The sequence below is a fragment of the Crocodylus porosus genome, unplaced genomic scaffold (genome assembly GCF_001723895.1).
Source record: "Crocodylus porosus isolate Cpor-Errol unplaced genomic scaffold, CroPor_comp1, whole genome shotgun sequence".
Taxonomy (NCBI): domain Eukaryota; kingdom Metazoa; phylum Chordata; order Crocodylia; family Crocodylidae; genus Crocodylus; species Crocodylus porosus.
The window spans coordinates 29,758,370-29,764,919 of record NW_017728886.1 but is presented as its reverse complement, the minus strand read 5'-3'; the positions used below and the strand labels follow the sequence as shown (position 1 = coordinate 29,764,919).

At 43.4% G+C, this 6,550-nt stretch overlaps 1 protein-coding gene and 1 long non-coding RNA gene across 2 annotated transcripts in view; one reads left to right on the top strand and one right to left on the bottom strand.

Annotated features, from left to right (window-relative positions):
* LOC109307789 overlaps positions 1 to 350 on the bottom strand; it is a 7,863-nt gene extending 7,513 nt beyond the window's left edge. Inside the window, exon 1 of the long non-coding RNA XR_002100361.1 lies at positions 245 to 350. This is a non-coding gene — a long non-coding RNA (uncharacterized LOC109307789). The remainder of the gene's footprint in view (positions 1 to 244) is intronic.
* The window catches only part of GPR158 (G protein-coupled receptor 158), a gene marked incomplete at its 5' end in the record, with an annotated part of 371,372 nt that overhangs the window by 246,768 nt on the left and 118,054 nt on the right, over positions 1 to 6,550 (top strand). The window lies entirely within an intron of this gene.

Genomic DNA, 6,550 nt, shown 5'->3' with positions numbered 1-6,550 from the left:
GTCACAAGCTGGCAGAGGGCAGGTTTAGGCTAGATATCAGGAGGCGCTACTTCACGGTCAGGGCAGCTAGGATCTGGAACCAACTTCCAAGAGAAGTGGTGCTGGCTCCTACCTGGTGGGTTTTAAGAGGAGGTTGGATGAACATCTTCCTGGGGTCATTTGACCCCAGTATTATTTCCTGGCATGGCAGGGGGTTGGACTAGATGATCTACTCAGGTCCCTTCCGACCCTAGAAACTATAAACTATTCTAAGACTTTGAGTGCACTGACCCCCAGAACCATTTCTACCACTTTTACAAGACAATTTTGGTACTCACCAACAGCAGACCATACACACACGCACAGGGCACTATCATACCAGGGATGGTAACTACAGAAACACGTGTCACAGACAGTGAGCGAGGAGCACAGATCCACACAGGAGACTCTGTTTTGGTGTGTGTCACTCCCACAATGCACCTCAGAAAGCAGCTGACTGCGGGCTTCCACCATACCAATCGCATCAGAGTGAATTTACCTTGCATATAATGAATTTTTGGTATAAAAAGGGTCATTGCATAAAAGCAAATTTGCACATATAGAACCCGCATAAAGTGAGAGAAACCAGTAGATCATTCCAGCTAGGGCTTTGTCAAGCCAGGCTTTAAAACCTCCCAAGGATGCATATTCCTTCACCTCTCTAGGTAACCTGTTCCAGTGCTTTACCACCCTCCTAGTGAGAGGTTTTTCCTAATATCCACCCTAAACCTTCCTTGCTGCAACTTGAGACTGTTGTTCCTTGTTCTGTCATCTGGCACCACTGAGAACAGTCTAGCTCTATTCCCTTGGAACCACCATTAAGGTAGTTAAAGGCTGCTATCAAATATTCTCTGTCTTCTATTCTCCAGACTAAATAAGCCCAGTTCCCTCAGTCTCTTCTCAGAAGTCATGTGCCCCAGCCCCCTCACCATTTTTGTTACTCTCTGCTGTATTCTCTCCAACTTGTATTTAGTAAGAATGATGAGGTTCTAGAGATACTGATCAATTTAAGTACCCAATCAGTGTCCACTAGTAATTGTATTAAAAGGAAGATATTAAGGCTTGGAAACTAATTCTGTCTAATTTTTTATTAACTCAAAAATGTATGGTTCTGAATTTGACTTGCATTCCACAGCCATAGGGTTTCCATTCAATTCAGGTGGGATTCTGAAAAATGGAGTAGAGGGCAAGGAAAAGTGAAAAATAACATCAACACTACTGCAGTAACAAGCACTATAAAGGAAAGGAGAGTTTGTAATGAAAAACCAATGTTGCATCATAAATTGTACATAATCTGTATGCTCATTGCATCCAATTAAAAGACAGTGGTTTCCATTGACTTCAGTGGAAGGATCAGCCCATACAGAGTCTGTGTTTTGCAGGCTCTAGTTATGTAGTTCTTTCATTGTGTTCTAATGGATACTCTCTGTTAGTTCAGGATAAAAACTTATGTTTTCAAATATTTGAAACATTGGAGAAGGATTGTATATTTGAAGAGTTAAAAGGAATCAAAATCTAAAGCTACCCAAAAAACCTGCCAATTTGCTTTGGGATATTTCAACTCTGGATTTGACAAAGTAGACCTGGTTGGGAATTTTCCATTGTTTTTTGCCAGAAAATGCTGGTTCCTCCAAATAAAAAACTTTTCACAACAAAAGTACCACTTCTGATGATGACAGTAAAACAGCTTTAACGATAGAAGCTGTTGCACTAGGTTGAAAATGCCCAGTTGTAGCTAGGTTGGTGGGCTGGACACCAATGAGGACACAGTTTATGATTAATATGCAATATTTATTTGGCTTTAACCTATAAAATACTGACAACTCAAGCAAATGATTTTCTATATAATACTAATCTATGACAACACACAATAATCAAACAATCAAAGCTGAGGAGCAATGTCCGTTGGGTCACGAGGTTCGGGTCAAGGCTCCTTGCTTTCAAAACCACGAGTGGTTTTGGTGCGGCTGGCCAGGGCTCTAGTCTCAGAACTGGTCAACAGCTTATATTTCTTAAAAGGTCATTTAAGAATCAAAACATAATCAATCAAAATAACTACAAACAGCTAAGCGGGAAATTACGTCCGTTGAGTCACGGGGTTCAGGTCAAGGCTCCTTGCTTTCAAGATCGCGGATGACCTTGGTACGGCTAGCCAAGACTCTAGACCCAGACTTGGTCAACGGCTCATGTCTCTTACAGGAAAGACAGACAAATACAAACATAAATGACTACAGTCTTACATGCTACATGCACGCTTACCACTACAGCAAACAAAAGGAGTGGCTTCATGGCTGGGAACGTTAATCTCTTCATGGAGGCTTCAAGAACGACCCGAGGCAGCGCTTGGGGGGGGCGGGGGCGACCCTGCGGGTGATCAGTCTGCGGGTCTTTTGACGCTTGAAGTTACGGTTCAAACTTCCCCCGTCAGGGCCTCGTGGCTCTACCCTTTTATACCCTTACTCTTTTTCACTTATTTTTACTGGCCAATTGTGTTACCTTCCTGCCAGCATTCTGTTCACTCGTCAGTAGCCCCTTCCTCACTGAAGTTTCCTTATTGTTTTCTGCTTAGCCGGTTATGTTGCAATTTCTTTCGTGCTTCGATGGCAGTTTGATGCATTTGACTTCCCTGCCTCGTGAGCGTGACAGGGGTCACCCGTCCAGAGGCTCATGTTATGGCCTAGCATTCTGCCATTTCTCTGCGGCCTGGCCATTCATCTGGGCAGATGCCCATGACAGAAGCCAATAGCTGCATTGTTAGGAGACACAGCTTTATTGTGGGATGCCAAAGTGTAAAATATGGCTTGAATGTGGGGCACCCTTTGTTAGATTTGGACACAAGGAAAGACTTAGATTCAGGTCCGTCACAGGCAAATGGAGCACTGTATGCATAAAGCTGTCTCTTAATGTGTTATGAGGCTCTCTTGAGCCGTCTTGTTGAAGCTGCTCTGTTTTGTACAAATGATGGCAATAGTAAATGGAGCCAGCAATGTGAACTTGGGTCTCTTACAGTCCAGGCAAGTTCCCTGACCTTTTGACTGTCTCTTTTTAGCCCAGCGAATATTTTATTATTTATACCAAGTGGAACAGCTCCAGTAGAAGACATCAGCAGACTTACCTCAAAATAAGCAGTAGCCTGCCAATCAGGACACAAAGGATCCTGGTGTCAATGTGGATGGGAATTTTTTTTAATCTTAAGTTTTACAATACAGAGGATGTGTTTCCTGTCCAGCTGTATGCTAAACCATAGCCAGGAAGTTTTATGGGCAAGTCTATATCGCACAGTACAGTGCAATGCAGAGAAATAGCTGACTAGTTCCATATGAGCTAGTTTGGGTGACAGAAGCAATGTTGTTTCGTTAGTGCAGTACCTATCCCAATACACCTTCCTTTTCAGGTACTGTACTAATGTGGATGTGCTACTTCTAGTAACTCAGCTAGTTCATTTCTAGCTAACCTGGGTATTTCTGTGTAGCAGTGCATTATCTTGTGCAGCTCTACTTGGTGTGTCTATAGAGCACCACAAGCATCCTTGCTATCCTGAGGTTATTTTATAACAATCAAATATTTTTGGTTTTCTTCTTTGTGTTTTTTCAAGTTTCCTCTATGTTTGCATACTTCATAGCATAAGTGACATTCTCCAACGTGATAAGCAGAAGTTTTCCTGGTCCCTATCTTTTTCCAGTTCTAGAGTAGGGCATGCATTTTCCTTGAACATGTCACAAAAATCCTGTCAAAACTTGCCTGAATGACTTTCTTTTAAATCATAAATATGTGTGACTGAGTGTTGAGTGAAGAATAGAGGATAACAATGTTCTGGCCTTTTTAGAAATACAACCTCTGTACAAAAAGGGTGAGAGGGTAGAGATAAACACCAGTCTCAACTATTTCTCCTTTCTCTCATTTATAACAATGCCTGTTAATACTTTATTTCCCCACCCCCCACCTTTAAGGATACATTTTATCTTGACTTCTGTCTGTCACTGCTCATCTACTTAGTGATAGTGATGACTCTGTTCATTTTGCTCTTTAATATTTCAGTTGCCTGCTTCTATGCTGCTTTAATTATACAGTAGTTTTATTATTTATTCAACACCCACAAAATACACTCTGTTTTGGACTGTACTGAATCTCCTGGGTGAGGAAGGACCCATCCCTTTTATAAGACTTAAATATTAGGAGGATCTTTTACTCTCTTAGGTCCTTGCCACACATTATATGTATTAGGTGATTAACTGGTTAATCACGGAATAAATTTAGACCAACCACAAGTCCAAAGTAGTTGTCACAGCATAAAAATGTCTATCCAGCTATAAAAAGAGCCAGTCACCAGTTAGTGCTTAAAACTGTGTCACAACTTTAAAGTTGGTTTCTCTTCTGCTTTAATTTAAATGCGTGGCAGGCCCTTATAAATCCAGTATTAGAAGACAGCTTTTCTCCCCCATCTTCTCGTTTGTTAAACTTGTAGACTGTGTATATGTAATCTGTTTGCACAAAAAATGCAAGACGTTGTTCAGAAGGATCTGTGCATGCGTTGTTTTTGTCGGTGCCGAACAAAGGCCCCAAGGTCACGGTGGGCCGGGCGGTGGCTTGGAACGAAATAGGCGGGATTATTGGCGAGGAGTTCTGAGGCACAAGACTCGTATGGCTTCAAATAAGGTAGATTTATTAACTTACGCTTGTGAGGCGTAGGTAACGATGCTCTTCAGTTACAGTGATGGAACGAATAAACAACGACAAAGGGGTCTGTTGGCCCACGGGGTTTGCTAGTGAGCCCTTGCTTTCTACCCCCTGAGGGATAGGTGCGGCTGCCCACTAGCTAGTCCCAGGGCTGGTCAACAGCTCATTAAATGGGAAATGGAAGCGAACAACGAAAACTGTAACTCGTAGAACGAAGAAACATCGTGACGCCAGTCCAAATGGACAACGGTTGATCAGAGAGTGGTGAACGGTGCCGAGGTTGAATGCCAGGTAGGATGAGATGAGGTCATGATCAAGGTAGGTTGGGATGATCCAAATCGTAGTCGGTAGCCGGTGCCAGAGTCAGTCCAATAACCAGAAGATCAATACGAAGATAAACGAAATTGGGAAAACTAATACAAAGTGTGGAGTTAAAAGGAGAAGACCCAGGGCCTGAGACCCAATCTCTCCCTGTCTCACAGTCCCTGCTAATAGCAGCCTCTGTTTACAGGTTGAGCAGCTCTTTCTCCTAAACCCTCACACACCAAACACCTACGCCAATCACCAACACCCACACCACGGTGGGGACTCACAAACCTTTATAAGAATATGGTGGCCAATCAAATCGCTCTGCTCATGGAATTTTCTGGTCAAATTATGTCATGCTGCAGAAGGACTGAGCATGCGTCAGATCAGGTTCTGCGTACGACTGAGCATGTGCAAGCTGAAAACTAGGTCATGTTTGAGTGGCAGGCGCAGGGGTCAAGCAGGGGGCAGGCTCTGACCATGCTATGGAATTTTCCACTAGCCTAGGCTGTCTGCACATGTCAGAACCAACTCTCTGTATTGGCAGCACACATATCCAAGATTTTACTTTGACAGTTTTCTTCAGATAGAAACATATAAGAACCTTTTCAAAGATCTGTAGCTGAGTACCATAGAAGAGAAGATGGTTCACTGGCAAGGTCACTACTTTAGGACTGGAGAGACCTAAATTCCTTGTTCTTTTCTAAGCTTTCCTCATGATCTTGAGAGAATTACTTCATATTAGATCCAAGCATTGAATTAGGCATTGCAACACTCAGCATGGCAACACATTTTTTCATTGCTCCGAGGCCTGATAGAACCATAGGCTTGTTAGACACCTAGGGTTAGTCTCTGCCAAGAAGCAAACCACAGAAGTTTGCATAGTGAACTGGGAGCTACCTACTCAGTTGACCGGAACAGTGGTATAACAAACCAGGTTGGTACCTGGGCAAACTGTGGGGGGGGAGAAGGCAGGTTCTGAGAGTGGTGAGAGCAGGGCACAGATTCTGAGAATGGGGTGACAGGGCATGAGCCCAAGCATGGGGGGGTGGTGCGGGGCAGCAGCCTTAGTGGCTAAGCTGCTGCTGCCATTGTACATGTTCTGTCTGCCCCAGATCTGTTGGTCTTAAAGCAACAGCAGCTGGGAACTGTTTTGGAGTTCCTGGCATGCAATGCTGCTGAGGTGTGGGCTCCACAGGCATGGAGGATGATTCTGACACCCCTTTTAACTTGGTGCTTGGGGTGGGTGCCTTTCTTGCCCACCCTAGTTGTGCTACTGGACCAGAACCCTGAGTAAGGGATCTGGCTTAAGACCCGCCCCTCTTAGGGGCTTATAATAAATAAATAAATAAATAAATAAAATGTTTCCATGGAGGCTAGCTATTGCTGAAGTATGTTTTATCCTAGAGAAGCACTGCTTGTACTTCGGGGTTTATCAGTTTAAAAAGTGACCTTCAACAACTTTTCTTGAAACACTCATCACTGTTATGCTTGCTAGGTTTTTTGGGGAAGGGAGAGTTGCTTTTTGTGTGTGTGTGTGTGTGTGTGT